The 16416-nt window shown below is 39.9% G+C and overlaps 1 pseudogene; it reads right to left on the reverse strand.

Moving 5' to 3' along the window:
• Positions 1 to 3137: 3137 nt before the first annotated feature.
• LOC139450752 (uncharacterized) lies at positions 3138 to 4240 on the reverse strand (annotated as a pseudogene).
• Positions 4241 to 16416: the final 12176 nt, after the last annotated feature.

The raw sequence follows: 16416 nt of genomic DNA on the forward strand, positions 1-16416 counted from the left end.
GTACAGGGTTTTTTAGTTTACCTTTTTCCGAACTTACCTACCAGAATTTTTTCACATCAGCGAACTTCTACATCACCAATCAATCAGAAATTAAATTGAAGAAGAAGACAAATATAAAATGACAATGCAAGAGAATATGCTGTCATGATTATCCGCCGAAACACTTTCCATTTGGATTTCCAAATGAAACAATTTCCTGATGTCAATTCGAACTGACCCATACCACTAAAATATGAAGTGGTTCTTCGCCAAGTTGTCACATGATCGGAGCAGTCCAAATGACTGTTAATACGAAACGATAACCAACTGGCCAAGCGTGAAGATTGTGCCGTTATTCTGACTAGCAGTTCGCCCCATGTTCTCTATATAAAGTGAAATCGATGCAGTTCGAACTCGATTAATTCGAATATCGCTGAATACATTGTCTTTCTCCTACCTCTACAGAATCCTGTCAGAATCAATTATCACACTCGGTTTATCTCGTTGTACGGGTAACTCGAAAATGTTCCCGTGGCCTCGAAGAACGAACGAGGTATCATTTATTGTTTGTCTTCTCCATTGCCACTGCCTATATACTACCGCAATGGGCATGTTGAAAGTCATACGGTGTGTTTTGTCCCTTAAACAAGCGACAAAATCATTTCCATAGTCACAATACGTTGTCCATTGTACGACTGACTGTATCATGAGCAAGTGTAATTAAATCACTATCAAATAGTGATGATAAATCACTATCAAATAGTGATGATAAATCACTATTAAATAGTGATGATAAATCACTATCAAATAGTGATGATAAATCACTATTAAATAGTGATGATAAATCACTAATAAATAGTAATGATAAATCACTATCAAATAGTGATGATAAATCACTATCAAATAGTGATGATAAATCACTATCAAATAGTGATGATAAATCACTATCAAATAGTGAAGAAGAAGTCTTTATTTGTACTAGGGCAGTATCCTCAGCCCCACCCTCTTCAATATAATGATAAACGATCTATTCGAGGGTCTATCCCCTAAAGTAAACACATCAAAATTCGCGGATGATGGAGCCATCTGGATCCGCACTAAAAGCATGAAAATGGCCAAAAATCTACTCCAAAAATCTCTTAATAAAATACAACAATGGGCTGACAAATGGGGCTTCTCCCTTAACACAGAAAAAACAACAGGAATAGTATTCAAACATAAAAACATGAAACCCGCCTCCCCAATCCTCCAGCTAAACAATCAAACAATCAAATTTCAAAAACAAACCAAATTCTTAGGACTTATTTTCGATGAACATCTCACCTGGGATGCTCACATCCAAAACCTAACAACTAAATGCAGTAAAGACCTAAACACCCTAAGATGCCTAACTGGCTCTAACTGGGGAGCCTCCAAAGATACTCTCCTCTCTCTCTACATATCCCTAATTAGATCAAAACTAGACTACGGCTGCGCCATATACAACACCCTAAACAACTCTCTATCTAAAAAACTTGACTCAATACAATATCAGGCTCTCAAACTCATTACACGCACCCAACATGGCACCTCCTACACCTCACTTCAGGCCTTAACAGGAGAAATGCCACTAAGTCTACGCAGGGAACAGCTAAGCTTAAATTTCTGGGCCGCGTCCCAATCAAACCCTCTCATCCAAAACTTAATAAACCAAAACATCAGCCCCAAAAACCAAGCTCTAGCTCGTAAACACCCCTTACTTACCCCAATATCCCAAAGAATAACAAACTACCTAAATGAACACCAAATTAAAAATCTTAAACAAAACTGCAAACAATCAAATATCTTCACCCCTAAACTTAAAATACCCAAAATAGACACAACACTAGCTAGCCAAATAAATAAACAAACCGACCCAAACATAGCTAAAACTACCACACTAGCATACATACACAAAAATTGGCCAAATTGGTGTCACATTTACACGGACGGATCCTCAGATCCGACCTCCAAACACACGGGTTTCGGAGTCCATACCACACAACCAACTAAAACCACACAATCCTTCCGACTCCCAAATAACCAATCAATATTCACGGCCGAACTAATGGGCATGGCCTCAGCCCTCCACAATCAAGAATCCAAAAACAACCAAAAAATCCTAATACTTACTGACTCCCTAAGTGGACTACAAGCCCTCCAAAACAAAAATACCAAAAACCGACCTAAATTAATAAATCAAATACTTAAAAGCTCCAACGACCTAACAAAAGCAGGCAAACAAATAACCTTCTTGTGGATACCCGCCCACGTAGGAATATACGGTAATGAAAACGCCGATAAAGCAGCTAAACTATCACTCAAAATCCCAGAAATAAGCTTAAACTTACCCATCTCAAAATCAGAAATTAAAAGTGTAAACAAACAAAAAATCACAAAAAAATGGCATAACCTATATCTAAACTCAAATAGCCAAATCAAAAGAGTGCTCAGCAAACCACTAACCAAACCAAAAATTCTCCATCCATCAAAAAAAATCGACAGAGTAATCACTAAACTCCAAACAGGACACACCAACCTAAATAACCACCTAAAAAAACTTAAAAAACACACTACAGGTAACTGCCCACACTGCAAACAACCAGAAACCCCAGAACACGCACTCATCCACTGCACACACTACCTAACACATCGAACCGCATTACAAACCACCCTCAATCTAAACAAGGCTCTCACTCTAGAAGCAATACTAAACCCACAAAATAAACTAGAAAACTTCAAGGCCTTAGGCGTATTCTTAATAAAAACGGAACTAATAAAACGCATCTAAAACCATAATAACCTACCAAATCAAAATCACATAAACAAACAAACATCCACCATACCCAGCTCCCTTAGTTCTCCTCCCCAACCCCATCGGCATCTATTCCAAATCTCAAAATTCCCAAATTCTATATAAGCAACCCCTAAAGCCCCCTCTTGGGTTGCACAGACCACCCTCGCCCCTTTCGGAAACACATTAAATGGCCTGGCCGGGCCCGTGTGCGAAATACGCATCAGTCGGAAAGCGCACGTTAAATCTCCAAAGTAAGTAAGTGTACTAGGGCCACTGGCCCATATACAATTCATACATTTGAAATAGTGTGGTAATGTCAGGTTGAAAAAGGTAATGTCAGGTACAAATTTACAGATTTACAGGCTTTTCATAATTACGTCTTCTTTCATAGCTGTAATACAGGTATTTACATAGTTTTCCAAGTAATTGTTTACACGAAGATGACAGTAGCGTTTTAAATTTATGCATATTTGGATTATGGCAAAATGTTGTTGGTAAATACAGTTGTCTAATATCGTTGTAATATTCATATTCTAAAGTAAAATGATATTCATTCTCTATACTTGTTTCACATATGGGGGCAGAGTCGTAAACGTAAGTCAATATCAGCCCATCTACTTTCGTTTACCTTAAGTCTTAGTAGCCCGGCTCTAAGCCTTATCAAAACATTTCGATACTTTATTTCAGTAATAATGGAAAGGTATTTTTCTGGTTCCAGGAGACTTTTAAATTCTTTATACAGAATGTACCTAGAACTATCCTTGATAGTACTATTCCATGATTGGTAGAACATATTTATCAAAACGTTTTTTAAAACTATTCATGAATGATGGTTTGTCGCCAACAGCTTGACTGAGCCAAACTACTCCAAATCCGTGAGAAAATAATATGGAACGAATAGAAGAAGCATAGTTATGGCGACCACACTTGTCGTTATATACAAGCATATTATAAGATTTTCTTGGTATCCTATCATCGTCCATTTCAATCACTTTTAGCCAATACTTTACAGAACGACACATAGTATTTACACGTAGTGGGTACCGACCGCATTCCCCATACACAATAGCATTTGGTGTTTGCAAACCAACGTTAAGAAACTTCTTACAAGCCATAATATGCACTTGTTCTATTTTTTCAAAGCTGTCTACACCCCATATTTCCGCACCATATAAAAGAATAGGTTGAATCTGAGTATCAAATATTTTAAAGAAAACTGAAGTGTCAACAAAACCAATCTTCCGTAGATTGCGAAATATTTCCATTAAAGCTCGTTTACCCCTTGATGCTAGATCTGAAACACATTGGTTCATCTTTGATGTATATGAGAATACAAACCCAAGATATCTATAGGAGTTGGCGGTTGAAATACGTTTGCCTTTATAGAACCATTTCTCATGAACAGATAACCGCCCTCCTCGTCTAAATACAACAACACTCGTTTTATCTAAATTTACCGTTAATCCATGTGAATCTGCAAACTTTTCAAGAATATTAAGTTGGTTCTGTAAACCAGTTGTGTCAGAGACAAGAATAACATCATCGGCAAAACAATAATAATAATATTTCAAACATGTCAGGAAATAATTGTACGCAGTGTTTCCCATGTGATGAAACATCATTTGACAGTTCATTGATGAAAAAGGAAAATAATAGAGGGCTTAATATACAACCTTGTTTAACTCCGTTAGGACAATCAAAATATTCTGTATAAATGTTATCATTACATCTCACACACGCTTTCACGGAGGCATAGATTCCCTTAAGTGCTCTAATCATCTTTCCACCCAAGCCTACATCGTGCAGACACTCCCATAATTTAAGATGATTTACTGAATCAAACGCTTTTTTTTAAATCCACAAAAGCAGCGTATAATTTCCCTTTTCTTTTCGATAAACATTTGTTAACAATTGCATTCAACGTGAATATGTGATCAGCAGGAGAATATCCCTGTCTAAAGCCTGCTTGTGTCTCGGGTGATTTACTTCTTATATTAGCCCAGTTTGTAAGTCTAGAGTTTAAGACACTTGTGTAAACCTTACTAATTGTACACAATAGAGATATCCCTCTAAAGTTATCTGGATTATGTTTGTTACCCTTCTTATGCAGTGGAAGGATAATAGCTTTCGTCCAGTTCTCAGGAAATAATCCAGAATCAAATACCTTATTGAACAAATTTTGTAGGAAAGGAGTTATTACATTTTCACAACATTTTAACATTTCAATGACCATGTCATCAACACCAGGGGATTTGTCATTCTTTAAACGATTTATAGCCTTGTGGATTTCTGAGTCGGTAATCGGCGACTCCAAAATATACTGGTTAGTCTCATCAAGTATAAAGTCTTCATCACATTGACATTCGACTTCAGCATGTAATACATCTGTACACTGAAGGGTTTGTAAAATGATCAAACCAGCACTCTCTACTTATGTTATTCTTTGTTTCCCTACGACCTGATATACTCCGTAACTCTTTCCTAAATGTAGTTGAATCAGATAGAGATAGCTTTATTTTTGCTCGTGTCATAAATTGATAGTTTGATTTTGCTGTTCTGCAAACATGTTTATACTTGTTTCTCATTTTTCAAAAGATTAACTTATTTTCGTTAGATTTCTTCTCTTTGAATTTCCTCATGTATCGCCTCGCTTCCCGTTTTGCTCGTCTGCATTCACTATTATAAAAAAACGTATTTCGGGGTGAACTTTTAATACAAGGTACCTTCATACAGTCAGCGGCACAAAGAACAACATTAACACATTTTTCGAGGGCAAGATTGAAATCAAAAGTTAAAAGATCAATAAGCTCGTTGAAGGATGGACATAGATTTGTTAAACTTCCTAGAAACACATCACGCTTACGAGGGTTCCATTTATATTTGTGTGTTTTGGTGGACAGATAATCATCACTTGTAGACACTTTAGGGAGAAATATGTCCAAATGTAGACATACAGGCATATGTTTTGACTCAACTCTTGTATCCACAAACATGGATTCACAACAATTGTGAACATTAACTGCACCTATAAAATAATCGATTATGCTACATCCTTGATCTGCTATGTAAGTGAAACTACCCTCTTTGTCTCCATTTGTCCTGCCGTTGAAGATATATAAATCATGAGTGAAACACAGTTCCAGTAGCTTACGACCAAAAGCGTTTACAAAACTATCACATGACTGTCTCTTTTCTACTGGAACGGGTGGTTCATCGGGGAATGCTGCATTGTTGAGGCCAGGTGTAATTAGTGTCTCTGGTGGGTTGTTTCCCCCGCCTACACGGGCATTCAGGTCCCCACAGATGATGACCTCACAGTCTAAGTCACTATGCTCAATCAACCACTGGTCAACCAATTCAATGGCGGTTGCCTTTTCAGCTGCAACGTAGAATGTTGAGCCGATGGGTGGAACATACATTCCAAATAATAACAGGTTTTTGCCAAGAGTTGAGAAATTATCAAATTTAATGCATACGACATTGTGTATATCTAATTCAATCTGTTGGCAGTGCAGGTCTATACGGGTCTTAACCAGCAACGTTACACCGCCTGACAGTCTACCAGCCTTAGCTAGCCTATGAGCTTTTGCAATATATGTGTCATAAGCTGACAGCTGAGGTATGGATAATGCATAGTCAATAAATGTTTCAACTAGACATATAATTCCGAAGCCTTTTATGTAATCTAAAAAGTCTAGATCGTCTTTTTTGGAAAGAAAACCTTCAATATTCCATGGAACTATTTTCAGGTTTGATATGGAAATGGAATGTTCTGCACCTGATAATTCAGAAGTGATGGTAGGGGCCGGGCCGTATCCCTAGCTACTGTCCGCGGTAGCACTGTGCTCGGAATTGCTGTTGGGGGCGGAGTAGACAGCTCTGGGAGGTTGGACATTCCGGGAAACAGGAGCAGTAGTGGTTGGTTTAGCATCTACATATCCCCGTGTCGATTCGTGTCTGGATGTGTTGTCATGGGTACCAGGTTTTGTGACCAGTCTACCATTTTTGTAGTAGGCATCTAGGCATTTGTCCCTCAGATCAGCTAGAGTCTGTCTCTGGTGCTTGGTTAGGTCGTTAGCAAATAGTGAGGATACAGCTGTTCGCGCAAGGTGAGCGTATCTTGCCCAGAAGCAGTAACCACAACACATGCAAAATCAAAACCAAGTAAGACATTAATAAAATTCCATTTCATGTTTGCTGACAACATAAATTCTCTCAGACTTTCTTTCAATCGTTGGTCTGTGTGAACACAACGTTAACAGTAAAACACTCCCGGCATTCTCGCTATCTCGAAAACATAATATGCAAAAGGTGCGAAAATACGAGATAGTGAGAACGCATGATTTGGCCTTTGACCAAATGCGAGAAGGTTGGATTTCGCATTCTCGCACTCTTTGCATGGGTTGCAAAGGTCGAGATCGTGATCATGTCCTTAAAGTATAAGTAACAGGAGACTAAATGCAGATACCCGTAGCAACATGCCTGGTGACGCTGACATCGCACTGCCGCACAATCAAGCAGGCACACAAGTACTGCCATAGTTTACCATCAGCAAGTTCAGACCGCCTCCGTGGTCTAGTGGTAGAGCGTCCGACAGGGGTTCGATTCCCGGCCTCGTAATACAAAAAGACGTTAAAAAGATGATACTTGTTCTTACCCTGTCTGGTGCTCGGCATTAAGGAGCTAAAACAAGGACTGGTCGGCTCAGATCAGTATGCTGTGTTTGAGTGGGGTATTCATGTTAAACTGCCACACACACGTGCATGTACGTCGCTATATAAGTGCAATAACCTTGGACGCGACGTTAAACCCCATTTCACCATCAGCAACATCAATACACTGCATACATCTCTATGTAACGAGATTCATGTCGAAGACCCCTGGCCCGGGTAATAATGAATGTAATTGCTCCAGAGGACATTATATTACCAAGAGTGCCGACAATGGCTGGCACATCCAGATGAACTGCCATATTGTGTAAACATGTTAATTGGCATGAATAACACAGTTCTGTTTTCATCAAACATGCGTATTAATGACCTCAAACTAGTTGAATGTTACCTCAGGTTGTTGAAGTGTGTAGGTTGCCCAATTCCAGGATAGATTCAAATAGTTAACATATTTATAACAGATTAGTTAAATACTTATAACAGATGCGTTTAAACAGTTATGACAGAAACAGAAACTCTATTTTAATCTGTCTTTGACCAAACTATCCCGATACTGTCAGCGAAAGATGAACATGAGTGACAGAGTATGGATGGCACCTGAACAGACCAAATGTCAGATGTGTTTTGACTGATTTACCTCGAGAAATGAGGGAACTTGGATGACCCAGCAGTCTATTGAACTGATATTTGATCTACAGGATCCGCTGGTCGTTGTCCACATTCTAAATTCATTGCCAAACAGACCATGATGTGTTTGCTCCACATAAGTGCTTTCGGGTTTAAGGTGAGTGAGTGAGTGAGTTTTGGTTTTACGCCGCTTTTAACCCACGAGCACGGGTATGGTGCTGACAAACCTAGAAACATAATCGGGGTGAACCGGGATTCGAACCCACAATCATAGGTTTCTGGCGTGCCCAAGGGACACAACTCTTCACAGCGAATCGCGGCGCCTTAGACGACTGGGCCACCCGTGCCCCCTCGGGTTTAAGGAAGGTAAGAAGGTTCTACGACATAAGGTGTCAAACCCCAATCACCCCACTAAGTTAGTAAGTTGGGTTTAACGCCGTTTCAACAGTATGCGAGGGCCCACATGCACAAAGCGATCGTAGCGCTACAACTATTGGAAGCCTATGTTAAAGTATGGGAGTTACGATCATCTTAGCGCTAAGATCGCTTCCAGTTAAAACAACAATATGTGGCTGGCGTGCTCGAGGGACGCAACTCTGCGCTGCGCATTTTGGAGCTTTAGACTATTGGGCCACCCCTGCCACCCATGAACAATTTATCCAGCCCAGTATTCTGAAAGGTCAACTATTATTCCAAATAAATTCTCGACTGCAAAGTTAAGAAAATGTTATTGTTCGCGAACGGAAAAATGAAATTACGTCTTTCCTTGTAAAACGGTATAATTTGGAGGTCTTTAATAAACACATTATTAATTATTATATCATAATATACTATAAGAACAACGCTAATTTCAGCGCGTTATCATTTGCAGAAGCCCGAGGTCTTCTATTCACTAGTTGAAAAGACCGAGGGCTTCTGCAAATGATAATACCCTGAATAATAGAGTTACCGTTATTATAGCTAAAATTGGTGGAATGTGTTATAAAAAAATGAAACTACAATATCGGTTTTGAAACAAATACTGCAATCAACACGAATGTCAATGACTTTTACAAATATGGAAACATCATAGAACAAATCAGATGATGTCACTATTGAACGTGACGTCACCTATCCCTATCCTATGACGTCACATAACAACGGGCATGATATTGGCACGTCGTCAAGCAATACCAGGGCATTATCAAGTTACAGTGCCCCACTCATTTCTGATAACATGCGGGTGGTTTAGTGATAATTCTATCCATTTTAGCTATAAACTAACATAGTACATTATGATAATGTTGAAAGTTGTTACTGACTGATATATTCATGACACTGATGTAAAAAGAGGTTTTCACGCGAGTGTGTTTGGGGATGGTAAATATCCTGCATTAGGATTAAGCACACAAGCGTGATAACCTCTTTATCATAATAAATGTCATTCTTTAATTCTGTGCTTGAAAATCGATTTCCACCTCTCACACACATTACCGAAACATTGCGAGTTTTCCTGGAATGCGCGCATTAATATTTATTACGTCACAGGGTAAGTGATGTGTCAGTCGGACAGTGACAGAAGCCAATATAGTTCAAACTGAAATCTGTTTCTTATACAGTGGCGAAGCAACATATACGCAAAATAACAATTGTTTTTACTTACCTTTCGACAATCCATCGGTCTGTCCGCTAGAGTAACTGCACTTTGTCAAAGGGAAGCTACTCTAACCCTAGTCTATGAGACGTCACGGCCACGTTCAGACGTTGTTGACAGTCGGCCTGTCCTGTCATAACGTTAAGTACAGTCAGATGTACACACAGCGACAAAACGAAACAAAACCAGGGCGTCCACCTGGTACTAATTACAACTGTGGGAAACCGGAGACAACAACGACATCGCTTATGGATCCGGGGGGAAATCCCGAACAGCTACGAATGTTTGCAAAATGACCAAATGCTCAGTGAGATCAGAACATAGTTAATCCCAAACGTACAAACCAATCCAATCAGGGATTTCTGAAAAAGGTCCACACCCGGTATCACATAGAATATGCTGCGGAATCACTGGCCCGTTAGGTAGAACATTATATTTTCAGGAAAAATATTCGGAGAAGCAACGAAGCAGTGCCCCTTGTTGCGTACAACTTATTGTGTTCAGACTGACTATGTTTACACACTATCTTATCAAAGGTATATAACTGGGTACGTAGTCCCTTGGGATCAGCAGTGGACTCCCAAAGCAACGCGAGGCATTTTCTGTTTGTTCCTCTTTACACGTTTCACTATGTACGTGTACGTCATTGCGTGGTACCCGTGGCGTTAAACAACAAACAAACAAACAAACAAAGCGGGTATGGGTTTATTTCTGCCACGTATTCCCGTTGGAAGCATTTGCCTTGAATTACTCATTTTCCACTTTGCTGAAGGTATGGATTGCTGCAGTTAACTCTCAGATCTACGAGCGTTATACATTGCTGAAAAAGACATGGCGTTAAGGTGTGTAGTCTCTGACGTCTCGATACCAGATCAGTCTAGAACACCAAGAAGGTGTGTTATCAAATATGAAACTCCCGATAGGGTGTGCTATCAAATATTAAACTCCGGATCGGATGAGTTATCAAATATGAAACTGGTAGACGTTTTATCAGAAATGAAACTATTTAAAAATATTTTGTAATGAAATAATGTCCTGCCATCTTATTCAAAAGGCATATGTACATTTAATATAAGCTGTGGGTACCAATTGCAATGCGTTTATGTGGCGTATCCGGTGCAACAACATAACAATCAAATTGTGATACCAGATAAGCGTATCCTGCCTTACCGGTTCGACATGTTACAAACACATGCAAAGGCAAGGCAATTGTTCGTCCGCTGATCTGGCAACCAAAACAATGATAAGGAAGTTATAGCTTTTTGAAGCAGCGTCTCAAGGTTGCTGGCGTTTCCAAGCTGCTCATATGCGGTAGTTATATCGCCTCCGTGGTTCATTGGATAAATCATCGGTGGTTCGATCCCCTATCGCGTCATTCCAAAAGACGTTAACAGATGGTACTTGTTGTAACTCTGCCTGACACTCGGCATCAAGGGGATAAAAGAAGGACTGGTCTGCTCGGTGTCAGTATTCTGTGTCTTGGTGGTGTATCCATGATAAACTGCGGCATGGTATCCCAGAGGGGTAGCACTATAAAATTGACATAAGTCCCGGGATGAACAAGCACACACACACACACACACACACACACACACACACACACACACACACACACACACACACACACACACACACACACACACACACACACACACACACACACACACACACACACACAAACACACACACACACACACAAACACACACACAAACACACACACACACAATGTTCTCTCCCCTCCTCTCCTCTTTCCTCTCCTCTCCTCAATGTTAAATCCAATTACATCACCTCTCCTATCCTTTCCTCTCCTATCCTCCCATCGACGTCAAACCCCTCTCCTCTCCTCTCCTCTCCTCTCCTCTCCCCACCTCACCTGGCTGACGTGTCACACTCAAACCAACTCATACCGGTAACGGTATTTAAGAAGGCTTTGTAATTATCTAAACACATAGATAGATTCTGATTATGGTTAAGGAAGTTATAACATTTAAAGCAGCATTGTACAGTTTCCCCTTTCCCCGCAAGAAATAACTACATATAAATAAATAATGCATCTATAACTCCTCTGACTGATCTATCATACATCCAGTGTGAATACGAACAACGGTATTCAGGATGGCTTCGTAATAGTCTCAAGAAATATGGATTCTGACAAGGGATAAGAAAGGTATTGATTGTGGAAGCAGCCTCATGAAACGCCAGCCAGTGTTTAGCTGCTTTGGGATAATATGCTCCTTTTCATGAACAAGTAGTGGTTAATAATTGAGAAGAATAGATATATCACCTCAACGCCAGAGAATAACGGTCTCGATTTTCCGACGAAACAGATTCCACTGAGCGTTAAAGGCAAAATAATGATGGCAATTATATGAATTGATAACTGAAAACCATGGAGCGTAAAAGGCAAAATAGCGATGACAATTATATGAATTACTGAAAACCATTAAGCTAGAAGGGAAAATAGCGGTGACAATTATATGAAATGAACACTGAAAACCATTGAGCTAAAAGGGACAATAGCGGTGAAAATTATATGAATTGATCACTGAAAATCAGGGAAAGAAGCAATGGTGGTTCCCAGCAACAGTAACTGATTCGACCTTGTGTACATTTGCTACCAGTTTTATTCATACTTGAGTTGGTTGTACAGGGCTTAATAACGATACCGGGAGACATAAAAAAAAATCCCAAATCTGAAGATTATGAAATACTGTAACCTAAACAAATAGTAAGATCTGCATCATTTCACCTTTAAATATATTCATCCTTGAAAGACATTCGAAAGAAATACATACAACATAAATATGTAATTCGACCTTCATTCTCACAATTGAATTGCCTTATAGCAACCACACATTATCAAGATTTGAAATATGTCATGCTATATTTCAAGTATGCCTTCAAAAGCAGAAATGTACTTAAATGAAACATGTGAATCTATTTGGAAAATGATCCTACATTGTATTGTCTGGACGTTATGTATTTGGGCCTAGAACCTTTCATAAAGACACATTTCAATTTGAAGGACTAGGATATTTTCTGCCAAGGTGGAATACGGGTCAAAACCAACTAAGACTTCTGAGCAAGTAAATGCTCTACTTTTTTTTCGCACTGACAGAATCCCTGCCACTCCCCCAACAAATGTTTAAACAGCATATCCCTGTATTATTCCCGTACAAACCCAATCGGTGCTAAGGGAAATATTCTACACTTACTGTAACGAGTTTGAAATTATGTTGAAATTTTGTTTTTCTATATTGCCAAGGAAACATAAACGCGAAAAACGATGAATCGCCACAATCGTGTAAAGGTTCTACTTGGACCCAGTTTTTGGTCACATGGGTAAATATCCCGCGACACTCGCGATCCTTTTTACCACTGCATTACTTAACCCAATTAATTCTTGATTTACTGGAACCACCCAGGCACTTAATTGGCAAAGCTCTCTACTAAAGGTAACCATTTACACATTACGAACTACTCATTGCAGTGTCTCAGTCATGCCTCTACAGACATCAGTAGCCAGTTAACCCTTCTTTGCCCTTCTGTTCCCAATACTAGCTACAGGCAGCTTAACCCCGAGACATGCTGCTCCCTTGTCTGCTCATTGGCGTAATCGCGAAAATGAGTTCAGCCTTGGTTTTAACATTGATTCTAACTATACGACTGCCATTCAACAATTTTCTTATTACTGTTAAGAAAACTATCCTAGCTCGTGGACGTGTGTGACCGGCAGGCACAGGTGGCCCAGTCATTTTTGTATATCAAATATACCGGAAATCCTAAAAGTGTTGGTTAGCTTCGGAGAACACACCTAGAAATATCTGGATCAGGTGTACGTGGTGTCCCCGGCATCAGGTTCACTATGAACACCTGATGTCAAAGCCGTATGGTGAGGTGGGGAACAGGTTTATCCATTTCCTTGATATCATGGCCAAAATGCTTCAGTGGCTTCATCAGCGCAGGGATGATTTGATCACTATCCTACATGACAAACTTAAGGGAAATCGTCATTCCTTGATCAATTAGGCTTTTGTTACAAAAGGTTCAGGACAATTTGTAAAAAATGAATGCAAATGCCATCTGAAGTTTACTGAGAAAACAATATGTGAATTGCTTGACTTCCTCATAAATAACATCTATGTAAACGTTTGCGATAAGAGTGAGTGAGTGAGTTGGGTTTAACCCCGCTTTGAACAGTATTCCAGTGTCAGCGCGTGTCAGCTTGGTGTGGAAGGAAAACCCGAAGTGATGCAGGTATCAGACGTTTACCGTCTCGGTGAAACCCACGAGTACAGGTATGGTGCTGACAAACCTAGAAACATAATCGGGGCGAACCGGGATTCGAACCCACGATCATAGGTTTCTGGCGTGCGCAAGGGACGCAACTCCGCACAGCAAAGCGCCTATGATGACTGGGCCACCCGTGCCCCCTTTGGAGTAAGACATTTATGCAAGAAGTAGGCATCCCTTTGGTCACCAATTTTGCTCCCGTTCTTGCGGATCTTGTTCTTTCTGGCAATGAAACGGATTTCTGTTCGGATTAACAAATTCAAAACAAGGTAATTTGGCCAAGAAGTTTAACTGAACTTTCAGGTATATCGATGATCTGATATCGTTCAAAAACCATCAAATTGTTGATTCCCTTCCACTGATTTACCCACCTGAACAAGAAATGAAGGAGACCAGTGAAACTGCCTCATCTGTTTCATACTTTAATCTATGCAAAGAGATTCAGAGTGGCAAAACAACTCTCCACAAGACTGAATGACAAGAGGGATGACTTCAGCTTTCCAGTAGTCAACGTTTTCCTTATGTCGAGCAATATTCCAGCAGCTCCAGCCTTTGGTGTTTACATTTCAGAACTTTTGAAATACACTCGAGCATATTCTTTGTACCAAGATGTCAAAGAGTTTCATACGACTCTTGCTCAGAAGCTGATCAAGGTTCAAGGCCTCGGTAAAGCTTTCAGAATGTTTTATGGTAGAGATGTGGAGGATATTTCCGAATTTGACGCATCAGTGACAAAAATGATGTCCGATGCAATTCCCTATTTTGACTTTTGCCACATGTTCCCGTGTGATTTCAGGTACATACTTGACTTGTCTTTGCATGTATTTTTGATAGATGTATCCGGTGGTGCAGGGTACGCTCATCTTTTCGTGAACACCTGGTATCATCACTAGTTGATAGTGATTCATAAACACATGATCATGATTTAGTCGGAATCGTAAAATCATCTCTCCTTTTAGCAGAGATTTCTATTGACTAGGGAAAGGGTTTTGTCGCTTCTTTATTTAATAGTTGCACAAAAACAAGTAAACATTAAACGTCGACGCCAGAGAATTCGAATATATCCTGAAACAGACTCCACTGGGTGTATATTCAAGCACTACTTCGAGAACGGTCTCCAATTGTGTCGAAAAAACATGAAACACTGGTTAAGCTCGAGAATGCAACTCTTCCAAATGGCAGCAATTGTGAAGCTGCAATCTTCCATACTCAACCCATATGAACGTTTTTCGCTACTCTCCAAATGGAACGTGATGAAAGAATCGATGTATAAAGGGTCAGAAAACGTATGTTATGAATGTAGCTTATTTTGTGTCCTTTGGTTTTGTTTCAGATGCAAATGTTCAGAGTGTGTGTTTTGCTGTCAATCCTGATACAACATACCATATCAGGCAAGTTTATCTTTACCCTCTTTTGCCACCGTATATGTCCCGGAATATTTTATCAGTCCGATGTTTGCCCCGCACAGGTCGTTGCAGAAGAATGGTCATCCCACCTTTAGTTCCTCACTAACGATCTTAACGAAACATGTCATAGTTTCTTTCAGCAAGAACTCAGATGCATTGTTTCATCCGCAGTATTGGCAATGCTTCTGTTTCGTCTCAAATCTGATCAAAATAGCAACATATGAAAATCTTGTATTTTGAATGACAAGACTACAAAAGTCAGTGGACGAAACAGTGGAACAAATTGAATTTTTAGGAGAGTCAACTTGATCTCATTTAGACTTGCAATGTATTCACACAACAGAAGTCCGATCTTGCATAAATGGGATCATACGCAGTTACAAATAGTTGCAATAGAACGATGGTTATCCCACCTGTAGGGGGCACGGATGGCCCAGTCGTCTAAGGCGCCACAATACGCTTTGCAGAGTTACGTCCCTTTGGCACACCAGAAACCTATGATTGTGGGTTCGAATCCCGGTTTGCCCCGATTATGTTTCTAGGTTTGTCAGCAACATACCCGTGCTCGTGGGTTTCACCGAAGTGGTGAACGTCTAAGACCTGCATCACGTCGGGCTTTCCACCCATATCAAGCTGACACGCCTTGATATAACTAGAATACTGTTAAAAGCGGCGTTAAACACAACTCACTCACTCATCCCACCTTTCAGTCCGCACTATATAACATATTACTATTTATCACTATATTATACTTTTTAGGAAACATGATATATTAATAGTTTCGACAAGGAATTAGATTATTATGTTCATTGAGCATAAAATGCACTGTGAGAGATAAAATGTTTTCACGAATCGCTTTCATCTCACTTTAACCTGCAATGAAAGCCCGCAAGAGCCCCGTGGAACTCCGGTTTAGAATTGGTCACCAGCAACCTATACTTATCATTAGGCCGAGCAAGTGATTGGGTGGTCAAACTCGCTGACTTGCTTCA

Source organism: Haliotis cracherodii, unplaced genomic scaffold (genome assembly GCF_022045235.1).
Source record: "Haliotis cracherodii isolate W230 unplaced genomic scaffold, xgHalCrac1.p SCAF_8, whole genome shotgun sequence".
Lineage (NCBI taxonomy): Eukaryota > Metazoa > Mollusca > Gastropoda > Lepetellida > Haliotidae > Haliotis > Haliotis cracherodii.